Source organism: Taudactylus pleione, unplaced genomic scaffold (genome assembly GCF_031769625.1).
Source record: "Taudactylus pleione unplaced genomic scaffold, aTauple2 ptg000734l, whole genome shotgun sequence".
NCBI classification, from domain to species: domain Eukaryota; kingdom Metazoa; phylum Chordata; class Amphibia; order Anura; family Myobatrachidae; genus Taudactylus; species Taudactylus pleione.
Window position 1 is genome coordinate 3,925,159 of NW_028285136.1, and position 13,309 is coordinate 3,938,467.

Below are 13,309 nucleotides of genomic sequence, written 5' to 3' on the forward strand. Positions count from 1 at the left end.
CATATTCTCGTAGCTGCCGAGTGCGTGCGTCTGCATCCGTGCATTCCTTGCTGAATCAGACCCCTTGTCAGCGATCAGCCTAGGAGGCTACTTCCTCAAAATGTGGAAAAGATGATGTTCATCAAAATTAACTACAAATTCCACGAGACCTTTACCGCCAATTATGTCCAAAAATGACAGAGGCACCTGAGGCTGTGGATTCCATGGGGGATGAATTAATATTGCATGAAGATGATGTACACATTGATGAGGGTGAGGAATCAAATGATGATGGTGACAACATCTTGCCTCTGTAAAGCCAGTTTGTGCACAGAGAGATCATTGCCAGTAATGACAGCTGTCTATTGGTAGCTTGTTTTATGGGGCTCAAACAAACCAATCGCCTCAGCCACAATTGGCAGTCCCTGTCGCTGAAGTGATTGGTTTGTTAAAGTGTGCATGTCCTATATACAACATAAGGGTGGGTGGAAGGGCCCAAGGACAATTCCATCTTGCACCTCTTTTCTTTGCATTATGTGTTGTTTGGGGCATTGCTGCCTGACATTTTTAATTTTATAGTTTATGAAACTGCCATCCTGTCTGCCACTGCTGTGTTGCAAAAGTTTAATAGATGGCCTATATTTTTTTTAAACTACCGTGCTTTTGTGCCGCTGTTCTGACGCCTCCTTTTTTTTTGTTTTTATAGATTCATGCTGTATTTATTTAAACTAAAATCACAAATAGGTATACTTACAAAATATTCATGCCATTTTTCAACCCTGATTTGTAGATACCAACCTGATGGGCTTGGTTTTCCTTGATCATACAGTAACTTGCTTGTTTGGTCAGCAACTCAAACATCAAATGGAAAGGCTATTTTGTGATGGTATCTGGAGAAGTTCTCTCTCCACTCCCAGCCTTCCCATACGTAATCCCATAAGCACAATGATAGTACCAGACTTTAAAAATCCCTCTGCCCCCTTCCTGTTTAGAGCTTCCATTTAGTGTGCTTCCACAGACAGCATCTCCTGCATGCCCCTTTCATTTAAAAAAAAAATGCTGGACCACCACAAGAGCTCAACTGGGGCAAGGACTGATGTGAATTAGTCAAATATTCTTTGAAAATGACTCCCCACCTCCCTCCCTCATAAATTTGCTTTGGAATCCAAAACTTCTTTCCCTGCCTTCAACTACATACATACTCCATCTCCCTCAGGCCTCTTGATTAATGAAAACATATATTTCCTTATGTGCCATGTTGGAAGTTGAACTGCCACGTGTTTGTGCCGCCCACTGCTGCCACTTATATTAGTCAGCCAGCTAGTTTGGTGCAAATTATGGGCCTAAACTGGATGAATTGTGAGCAGTGAGTTGGTCAAAATTGACTGGAAATTAATGTTATTGAGGGTAATAATACTGTAGTGTAGGAACAAAAATAGGCCCAAATTATGTGAATTTAGCTGTTTTTATGATTTTTTTTTTAGAGGAAATAAAGATCCAAAAACAAAATATGCAAGGGCGGTTTTGCCAAAACCAAATCCAGATCCAAAACATGAAGGAGGTACAGATCCAAAACAAGGGGGTCAGCACACATCCCTAATTCTAAGCAATTTATAGGTCCGACACTACTGTTATTATCTTATATATGCTGCCACTGTGGGAGAAAACCTGCTGCTTGGTACAAGTGAGCTGTACTTGCTGAAACTTATAATGTTTTTGTAGTTTACTTAACAGGAGAGATTTATATTTAATTAGTGCAGAACAGGAAAGGTGATTGTTTTGAAAGTGTTAAGGCCCCCATACAAGGTGCGATATATATCTTGCGTCGAGACGGCGGATCCGATGGGTGACATATAGGGTTGCCCCCACACATGGGACGATCTGCTGCCCGACCGCCCGATATGTGGGCACCCCCCTCCCCCACCCACATAGCGCTGCATGGGATCGTACATCGCATCCCCAGATCAAGTGAACCTGCAGTAAGATCTGGAGGTGCTATGTACGGCCCCACGGGAGCGCGCACAGGCCGATATCATGCCCACACACGGTACAATATAGCAGTGATATCGTACCAATCCATCGGATCGGCTGCTGTATCGCACCGTGTATGGGGGCCTTTAGTTTATTCCTCAGCTTAATAAAACTGGATAAGGTCAGTTGTACCCGAAAACCTTGGACTGCGGCAGCACAGACGGTGTAATGGTGAGCATTACTGCCTCACAGCACTGAGACCGTGGGTCCGATTACCACCATGGCTCTAACTGCGTGGAGTTTGTATATTCTCTCCATACTTGTGTAGGCTTTCCCCAGGTGCTCTGGTTTCCTCCCACAATCCAAAAACATACTGGTAGGTTAATTAACTCCTGACAAAAAATCATTCTTGCCTACTCTCCCAGAAGTTGTGGGAAAGCTCCCAATTTTTTGGGCAGCACCCCTGGAAGAGTAGGCAGATCTCCTGCATCCTGCTCTCTTCCTAGTGAAGGGGGCAGGATGGGGAGATTTTACGGGGAATGCGCGAGTCCGTAGAGAGGAGCTATAATTACGGGAATCCCATCATTTAGCTCCGCCCCCACCTCAAGGACCCACAAATAGCTGCCTTTTCCCATGAAAGGGTGGGGCCTAATGATGTCTACAGTCCGGCTCCGCCCCCGAAGCTGTCTGCAGCATCACATCTCCAGAGAGGAGTTTTCTGAAGTCAGTAAGTATGCAAAAAATTAAACCTAGTGTGTGTGTACATGTGGTAGTGAATATAGATTGTAAGCTCCACTAGGGAAGGGACTGAAGTGAATATCCAAATAACACAGAAGAAAATGACTATAACTCCATATTTTATAACAATACTATCGCATTTCCTTCCAGTCTATAATAAAAACAAGAGCATTCATTTGAAACCATTTTAAGGACAGTTTACCTCCAGTCCGTACTTCCAACCAGTGGCGGGCTGGGCTGGGGGGCAGGGTGCTATGTGCCACCCGGTATGCAGCGCCATGCGGCCGCGGGCAGTCTGTGTGACACAGCTGCACCACGCGTGTAGCGCTGACGGGACGGAGTTCGGTCAGTGCTACACAGCTATAGATACACAGCCGCCAGCTCCGGCAGCTGTGTGTTTGTTTTGAGTGGCAGCCAATGAGAGTCTGTCAGACTCTCACTGACTGCCACTGCGCCCACTGCAGGAGCCGTTCCATCTTCCGGCTCCTGCAGTGGGTAGTGGGAGAGACGTCATGACGTCATATGATGTCTCTCCCATAATGCAGAGTGGCGCGGCCTGGGAGGACAGACGGAGGAGCGGATGGCGGCGGAGGGAGCGGGGATTCAGGTAAGTGTTTTTTTTTATTTATTACGTGTGTGTGTGTACTGTGGGAGGGGGGGGACCACTACTGGGGGCACTACAAGGGGGGGACTACTACTGGGGACACTACAAGGGGGGGGACTACTACTGGGGGCACTATAAGGGGGGTTGACTACTACTGGGGACACTACAAGGGAGAGAACACTACTGGGGGCACTACAAGGGGGATTACTACTGGGGGCACAACAAGGGGGGCTACTACTGGGGGCATTACAAGGGGGGATTACTACTGGGGCCATTACAAGGGGGGGAGACTACTACTGGGGGCACTACAAGGGGGAGAGCACTACTGGGGGCATTACAAAGGGGGGACTACTACTGGGGGCACTACTGGGGACACTACAAGGGGGATTACTACTGGGTGCACAACAAGGGGGGGCTACTACTGGGGGCATTACAAGGGGGAGAGCACTACTGGGGGCACTACAAGGGGGGGAGTACTACTGGGGGCACTACAAGGAGGGGACTACAACTGGGGGCACTGCATAGGGGGTACTATATAAGGGGCTTACTACTGGGGGCACAAGGGGCACTGCACAGGGGGGACCACTACTGGGGACACTATATAAGAAGCTTACTACTGGGGGCACAAGGGGCACTGCACAGGGGGGACCACTACTGGGGACACTATATAAGGGGCACTGCATAGGAGGATCACTACTGGTGGCCTGTATAAGGGGGTCCTCTCCTGGGGCACAGGGGGCACTGCTTATGGGCACCACTACAGGGGGCTGCCCCATATCTTTATTTTTACTTTACATTAATTCCATATGGACCCGCCTCCTCCCTGGAACACTTGAGGGGGGGTGCGCCTAAGCACGCACGTGCTCCGGTCACCCTGGCTATACGCTACTCCTCTGCCAGGGCCACTTGCATACATTTTCCCCCCAGGCTAAAAGTTGCCAGCCAGCCCCTGCTACCAACACTTTTAACAAGTCTCCAATAGTGTTCACAACTATTTCTGTATAGTCACCTGACATTATATTCTGACTGCCTACAAGAATCATGGGCATCCCCTACAGCAGTGGTCTCCAACCTTAATTGGGGTGGGAGCTACTTGAGAAAAATAAGACATCTTGAAGAGCCACATTTTATTTTTGAAAACTAAAATCTGTCTAATAACCAAACATCACTGTATTAATAAATGCATTGTTGTGTTTCTACAATAAATGTGGTTATTAGCCAGATTTTAGCTTTCAAAAATAAAATGTGGAGAGCTGTCAGCGGGGAGCAGGGGGCTGCTGGATGGACTGTGCAGGCGGGACAGTGGATCAGACTTGCCTACCTTTAGGCTGTCCCTTCCGGGAGGGGACAGCCTGGACGACACTCCTCTCACAGCAGGTGGGCGGAGCGGGGGGCGTGGCGGCTCAACACGTCATCGTGGCCCCGCCCCCCACTGTTCAGAGCCCGTAATACAGGCACTGTACTGCGGGGGGCGGGGCTTCGATGACGTGATTTAACGCGAATCGCGTCATCTGATCCCCCGGGCTGCATATTAAGTGGCCAGCAACGGGGGGTGTGGGATGGCTGCGGCTGGTTCCGGGACACTTGCCTTCCGGGTGGTCGGGAGCGGCACCCGATTTTCGGGAGGCTCCCGACCAAATCGGGAGGGTAGGCAAGTATGCAGTGGATGACCAGGCCCCACACTCCCTTCAAACAAGTGCCAAGTAGGGATGTGCAGGTTCGGATTTTCCCGCCAAATTCAGATTTTTCCCGCCAAAAATCGGGTCTCAGAAAGAGGTAAAACATCATCTTTCATGGACAAACATCATCTTTCATGGACTTATATATTTATTGTTCCTTCTCACCCCCAGCCCATATATTTAATGATTCCCTCTCAACCCAGCCCATATATTTTTAGTTCCCTCACACCCCCAGTATACCATAAATCATTATATGTGCTGGAGATGTGTGCAAATGCCCTGTTCCACGCGTCTGATAATTGTGTACACTGCACTCATAAACTTGTGTTAAAGAAAATACAAATATATAATACAGTATATATTTCACCAATACAGTAGGGTAGGGCTTGAAAGACTTTTGGACTCTGTGATCTACCGAGTATGTACATTTGCAATGCAAGCCCAAAAAAGGGGGCGTGGCATGCAAAAACGGAGATTGACCTCGCAGAATGGGGCGTGGGGACTGTCCTGCCAAAATCACACATTGGCCCCCACATTAAAAAAATTAAACACATTGGCCCCCACAGGAAAAAAATCTATGAGGCTTTCTTCAATACAGTGCAGGTCACAGACCACAAAATGAATATAGCTGCAGGGAAATTGGCAATGAGCACAACACCCACACCCTGCCTGCAGCATACCACCCAGGGGGACAGATGGCACCCTGCCCCCCGGCCCAGCCCGCCCCTGTCTCAGCCAAAAATAATTAGCCTGATCCTTACTGGCAATTGCTGTCGCAATGACAGCCGACAGAGACAGCTGCGGCTTCAGCTAGCCATGACTTCAGTTTGGCGCACCAGCCAATTAGAGTCACATCTATTCTTCTTGGACGCTGAAAACTGCTGCTGGGTGGGTCAACACGATTGACTGGTTGAGTGGCTACAATCGATGCTTTGCTTACCACTGCAGTAGAGAAATATATATCAATGGACAGAGAACCATATTGGAGCATGCACACGGTGACCAGCTGGCTCATACCTAAGCACCTACTAAGGAAATGTACCCAGTATATTGGTAAGTTAACACTTACAGCTCTGGCCAGAATCGCCAGGCAGCTATTTTGCTCAGCCGGCCCGGCAATATATTTTTTTGATAAGATATTTTTATATTGCCGCAATAATCTAATGCACAAACTTATTGCTAGGGAGATATTCATACTTTCATAGATATTTAGCCTATAGAATTTGTAATCACTAAGGGCTCTATTTACTACAATCCGCATATTGAATGCGGATTGTAGTGTGATATTACCGAGTGAATTCGCATTGCGAATTCAGGCAATATCACAGGGATTTACTATAAATCCCTTGCAGGGACAGAGCTTGTGATAAAGCTCTGTCCCTGCGGATCCCATCCGCACTCTAGTCACGGTATTTTCGGAAAAAATATTGCGACTAAGAGCCCGCGCATGCGCCGACCCACCGTCGCTGCTCACCCCCACCGATGCTAAACCCCGCCCCCCGCGATCGAGGAGCCCCGCGACCACCCCCTCCCTTCATTACACTTACCTGCATCCTCCTGGCCTCCGGTGATCTTCTCCGGGCTTCCCGATCAGGTGATCTCCCATACTGCACTGGGACCCGATCACCTGATGACCGGCCGCAGTGCACTATGGGAGACCAGCTGACCGGAGAGGAGCCATCACCGGAGGCCCGATCACCGGTCCCTGGATTCAGGTAAGTAAAAAAAAATGTTTCAATTTTTTTTTCTTTTTTTTACAGCAATCAGCTTGCGGTCTGTTTAGACCACATAGCTGATTACTGGCACCGGTTCCCGCCTCTGCTCTCCCCGTTAGAGCAGAGTGGGAGCCCGGCAGCCGGGGGAGACCCTGGATAACGCTACCTCCAGGTGGCGTTATTATCACAGGGCTTCCCCCGGTATTTTTTTACAATTTATTTTTAGTAACTCTGGTCGGATCACATTTCCCATTACAATTATGGGAAATGCGATCTGCTTTACTAATAATAAGTGATACTAGGGGTTGGAGTAGAATTTTACTAATTCTACTCCAATTGCCCTGTAATAACTACAGGTGAAACTAAAATAATGTGAAAGGGGTGTGAAAACACCCCTTTTCACTTTATTTTAGTAAAAATAATGTTAATAAATAGAGCCCTAATTCCTTTTCCAACTAACTTATGTAAATGGGCCTCACCCATTGGGCCTGCTACCCCAGAGAAACACCCTATCACATGCATACTGGCGTTTTTTAATGCTGCTATGCAAAATCACATACCTGCCGCAACAGCTCTTTCCATCTAGAGCTGTCCCGGCAAAGTACTCACTTCTGGGTTTAAGATCCAGGAGTTCTATTGCGTAAGCTGCTGGGGGGAAACTCTTCAGACCCATCTCTGGGGACTCGTCGCCTAAAGGTTCCCAAAGGCTTGTATTGGCAATGCCAACTGCAGATGACATTGCCTACATCGGGCAAAACTCTGGAAAGTGAAACCTTTCAGAGCTTAATGCAAAAGTGCACATCACAGCCCCATAGATTGCCTAAACATGTTTGTACTTACAGTATTTGGACACTAAAAGGAATTTCTGTACAGCTCTAACCACTTCTGGCACAGGACTGGGCATCTTGAAAAAGACTAGCAGATAAGCTATTTTAATTATTGTTATATACACCAGGGCCGGATTAAGCTCTTGGGGGACCCGGTGCACGTAAGACAGTGGGGCCCTCTCCCCCACTCCCTCCAATGCCCCCTTGCTGTGCCCGATGTGTCTCTGCCTCCACCCCCCAGTATCTCTATGAGGCAGCAGAGTAGCTCCTACCAGCACTGCTGCAGTGGGGGCACATTATAGATATACTGTATATATGGCTATATAATGTTAACTATATATATATATTTCTATACATACACACACAATAATAATTATCACCCCCCTCACCACTTATATAATATATTTAATGATCTTCTCCCCCCTCACCCAAAATCCCTTATATATTTAATAATTCCCCCTCACCACCAGCCCTTATATATTTAATGACCCCCACCCCTTATATATTTAATGAATCCCCCTTCACTCCCAGCCCTTATATATTTATTGTTCCCTCTCACCCCCAGCCCTTATATATTTATTATTCCCTCTCACCCCCAGCCCTTATATATTTATTGTTGCCTCTCCCCCAGCCCTTATATATTTATTGTTCCCTCTCACCCCAGCCCTTATATATTTATAGTTCCCTCTCACCCCCAACCCTTATATATTTATTGTTCCCTCTCCCCCCAGCCCTTATATATTTATTGTTCCCTCTCCCCACAGCCCTTATATATTTATTGTTCCCTCTCCCCCAGCCCTTATATATTTATTATTCCCTCTCCCCCCAGCCCTTATATATTTATAGTTCCCTCTCACCCCCAACCCTTATATATTTATTGTTCCCTCTCCCCCCAGCCCTTATATATTTATTGTTCCCTCTCCCCCCAGCCCTTATATATTTATTGTTCCCTCTCACCCCCAGCCCTTATATATTTATTGTTCCCTCTCCCCCCAGCCCTTATATATTTATTATTCCCTCTCACCCCCAGCCCTTATATATTTATTGTTCCCTGTCACCCCCAGCCCTTATATATTTATTGTTCCCTCTCACCCCCAGCACTTATATATTTATTGTTCCCTCTCCCCCCCAGCCCTTATATATTTATTGTTCCCTCTCCCCCCAGCCCTTATTTATTGTTCCCTCTCCCCCCAGCCCTTATATATTTATTATTCCCTCTCACCCCCAGTCCTTATGTATTTATTATTCCCTCTCACCCCCAGCCCTTATATATTTATTGTTCCCTCTCACCCCCAGCCCTTATATATTTATTGTTCCCTCTCCCCCCAGCTCTTATATATTTATTATTCCCTCTCACCCGCAGCCCTTATATAATTATTGTTCCCTCTCACCCCCAGCCCTTATATATTTATTGTTCCCTCTCACCCCCAGCTCTTATATATTTATTATTCCCTCTCACCCGCAGCCCTTATATAATTATTGTTCCCTCTCACCCCCAGCCCTTATATATTTATTGTTCCCTCTCCCCCCAGCCCTTATATATTTATTGTTCCCTCTCACCCCCAGCCCTTATATATTTATTGTTCCCTCTCCCCCCAGCCCTTATATATTTATTGTTCCCTCTCACCCCCAGCCCTTATATATTTATTGTTCCCTCTCCCCCCAGCCCTTATATATTTATTGTTCCCTCTCACACCCAGCCCTTATATATTTATTGTTCCCTCTCCCCCCCAGCCCTTATATATTTATTGTTCCCTCTCACCCCAAGCCCTTATATATTTATTGTTCCCTCTCACCCCCAGCCCTTATATATTTATTATTCCCTCTCACCCCCAGCCCTTATATATTTATTGTTCCATCACCCCCAGCCCTCATATATTTATTGTTCCCTGTCACCCCCAGCCCTTATATATTTATAGTTCCCTCTCACCCCCAACCCTTATATATTTATTGTTCCCTCTCCCCCCAGCCCTTATATATTTATTGTTCCCTCTCCCCCCAGCCCTTATATATTTATTGTTCCCTCTTACCCCCAGCCCTTATATATTTATTGTTCCCTCTCCCCCCAGCCCTTATATATTTATTATTCCCTCTCACCCCCAGCCCTTATATATTTATTGTTCCCTGTCACCCCAGCCCTTATATATTTATTGTTCCCTCTCTCCCCAGCCCTTATATATTTATTATTCCCTCTCACCCCCAGCCCTTATCTATTTATTGTTCCCTCTCACCCCCAGCACTTATATATTTATTGTTCCCTCTCCCCCCCAGCCCTTATATATTTATTGTTCCCTCTCCCCCCAGCCCTTATTTATTGTTCCCTCTCCCCCCAGCCCTTATATATTTATTATTCCCTCTCACCCCCAGTCCTTATATATTTATTATTCCCTCTCACCCCCAGCCCTTATATAATTATTGTTCCCTCTCACCACCAGCCCTTATATATTTATTGTTCCCTCTCACCCCCAGCTCTTATATATTTATTATTCCCTCTCACCCGCAGCCCTTATATAATTATTGTTCCCTCTCACCCCCAGCCCTTATATATTTATTGTTCCCTCTCCCCCCAGCCCTTATATATTTATTGTTCCCTCTCCCCCCAGCCCTTATATATTTATTGTTCCCTCTCCCCCCAGCCCTTATATATTTATTGTTCCCTCTCACCCCCAGCACTTATATATTTATTGTTCCCTCTCACCCCCAGCCCTTATATATTTATTGTTCCCTCTCCCCCCAGCCCTTATATATTTATTGTTCCCTCTCACCCCCAGCCCTTATATATTTATTGTTCCCTCTCCCCCCAGCCCTTATATATTTATTGTTCCCTCTCACCCCCAGCCCTTATATATTTATTGTTCCCTCTCCCCCCCAGCCCTTATATATTTATTGTTCCCTCTCACCCCCAGCCCTTATATATTTATTGTTCCCTCTCCCCCCCAGCCCTTATATATTTATTGTTCCCTCTCCCCCCAGCCCTTATATATTTATTGTTCCCTCTCCCCCCAGCCCTTATTTATTGTTCCCTCTCACCCCCAGCCCTTATATATTTATTGTTCCCTCTCCCCCAGCCCTTATTTATTGTTCCCTCTCACCCCCAGCCCTTATATATTATTCCCTCTCACCCCCAGCCCTTATATATTTATTGTTCCCTCTCCCCCAGCCCTTATATATTTATTGTTCCCTGTCACCCCCAGCCCTTATATATTTATTGTTCCCTCTCACCCCCAGCACTTATATATTTATTGTTCCCTCTCCCCCAGCCCTTATTTATTGTTCCCACTCCCCCCAGCCCTTATATATTTGTTGTTCCCTCTCCCCCCAGCCCTTATATATTTATTGTTCCCTCTCACCCCCAGCCCTTATATATTTATTGTTCCCTCTCCCCCCAGCCCTTATATATTTATTGTTCCCTCTCACCCCCAGCCCTTATATATTTATTGTTCCCTCTCCCCCCCAGCCCTTATATATTTATTGTTCCCTCTCACCCCCAGCCCTTATATACTTATTATTCCCTCTCACCCCCAGCCCTTATATAGTTATTATTCCCTCTCACCCCCAGCCCTTATATATTTAAATAATTCTCTCTCACCCACGGCCAGGGCAGTAGGGAGGGTGGTGCGACAGGTGCGTCACCGGACACGAATTGCCCGGCTCCGGAGGTCGGCAGGAAGAGACCTCCTGCAGTGCTGTGCGGCGCACCAGCATCACTGATGAAGATCGTCGCCCTCCACCCACCCCCGCCCACCCCTAGAGGAAAAAGTATGCACTCAGGGGGACGAGGGGGGTGGGAAGGAGCGAGAGGGGCGGCAGTGCAGCACAGGGCACACTGCCGTCCTGATACGGCACTGCCCACAGCCTTTATATATTTAATGATTCCTCCCCCCATAACCTTAGAGTTTTGTGAGGTAGCGCCAGCCTCCTGCCCCTTGTTGTCTCCTTGGGGGATGAGACGTCATAACCCAGTGACCCCTCCGCCCCCAATCTGAAAACATGAAGACAAGTACACAGCCAAATTTTGCACTAATTCATATTAATAATAAACTATTCTATGTAAGTACTTCCATGGCTATATCCACCAACACCACTCATTGGAGTGTAAATTCACCCAAAATATAGGTAGAAAAAAAAGTCAAGATGAGTTTGAATTTATTCACTATTTGTCACACAAGACTGTTTTGCACCACAAATTTTATATTTGAAATGAATCTGTGCTGGAAATACCACACCAGACACCAGAGGGCGCTGTGTTCAATTTCAGTTCATAGATTTTCCAACAACTGAACGAAGGGCCCGATTCAGCAAGGATCGCAGTTGCCCGATTGTTGCGTACAGCGCATGCGTATGCATCGCAGTGCGTGACCTAGCTATTGCGATCGGGACTGCGATCGCAGAGGATACGCAGACCCATAGAACTGATTGACAGGAAGTGCTGTTTGTAGGTGGTGACGGGGGTTAGTCGGGCAAACGCATGCGTGCCAGTGGGTTGGGACGGCGATGCACGGGGCGTGCATAAATTAGCCACTGCAATAGCATATGCAGCCTAAGCCCTCATAGCGTGCGCTGAAGTTAGCAATTCCTGAGTGAGGTCTGAAACTATTGCACAGAGTATTTAGCACTGACTGACTGTGTATATTATTATGTATACTGAATAAGTCATTGAGAATTACAAAGTGGGGACACAACAAGAGATTTGTTCTTAGAGGGGGTTGGAATAAGAATATGAATCAGACTTGCCTGGTACAAATACATTGCCAAGGACAATTCATCAAAATGTGTCCTTGTAACCCAATAACCCAATAATGACAGTAATGAAATACTAATCTGCCATATTTCAGGTATAAAAATATGGCTAAAAACTGCATTTTAAATGGCACATGTAAAATATGAATGTACAGCTTGTATTGGCGTTCCTGAAAGCATTCCCATTCATTATTTTATAATAATATTACATAAAGTTGATTCGGCAGCACATTTAGGACCTCATTCAGAGTCGGTCGAAGCGGCCGCACGGTCGTACGCCACCGATGTTCGCTATACTGCGCCTGCGTAAAGTTCGCATTGCGCGTGCGCAAACTAGCCGCTACGATCAGAAATTTCTCTCTCCTTGAACACAGCCAGGTTGGTAGTTTGAGTGACAGATGGAGGCGTTTGTGGGTGGTAACAGGGGAAGGTGCTTGAAAACGGGGGAGTGGAGATCCGAACGCAGGCGTGCCTCATTATGCGAACGGCGTTTTATGGGAGTGCATACGGATTATGGGAGTGCATAATTAACAAAGTAGCGTCATGGCACATGTGACATGGGAGGTTTTTTCACTGACATGATCGTAGAGCTTAAGAGAGGGTATGGTCAACCTTAAGCTCTACGACCAGTTCCGATGGTTCCCGATGGTCTCGATAAATCCTTATATGCCCGGAGATGACATGCAAAGCGTACGAGAAGGGGGCGTATTTTTTAGTCTTCCGACCGCTTCCTCCCCTTGGTCGGCCAACTACCGATCCGAACTTAGGGACGCAACTTGCGAGGGAATCATTTGAATATCCGGCCCCTTTTTCCGTACGACCGTGCGGCCGCTTCGACCGACTCTGAATGAGGTCCTTACCGTAGCTGGAACACGTTCCATCTACACATCACCCTATATTAGACGAGCCGCGTTACAGGGCAATTCCTTACGCGGGTCATAAATTATATTCTCACTTATTTGATAAATATCGACTCAAATGCAGAAATAGCAATATGGTTAATTTCTGACATGAATAACAGCAGTTTACATAGTACTATGTAGTACCGGGAACACC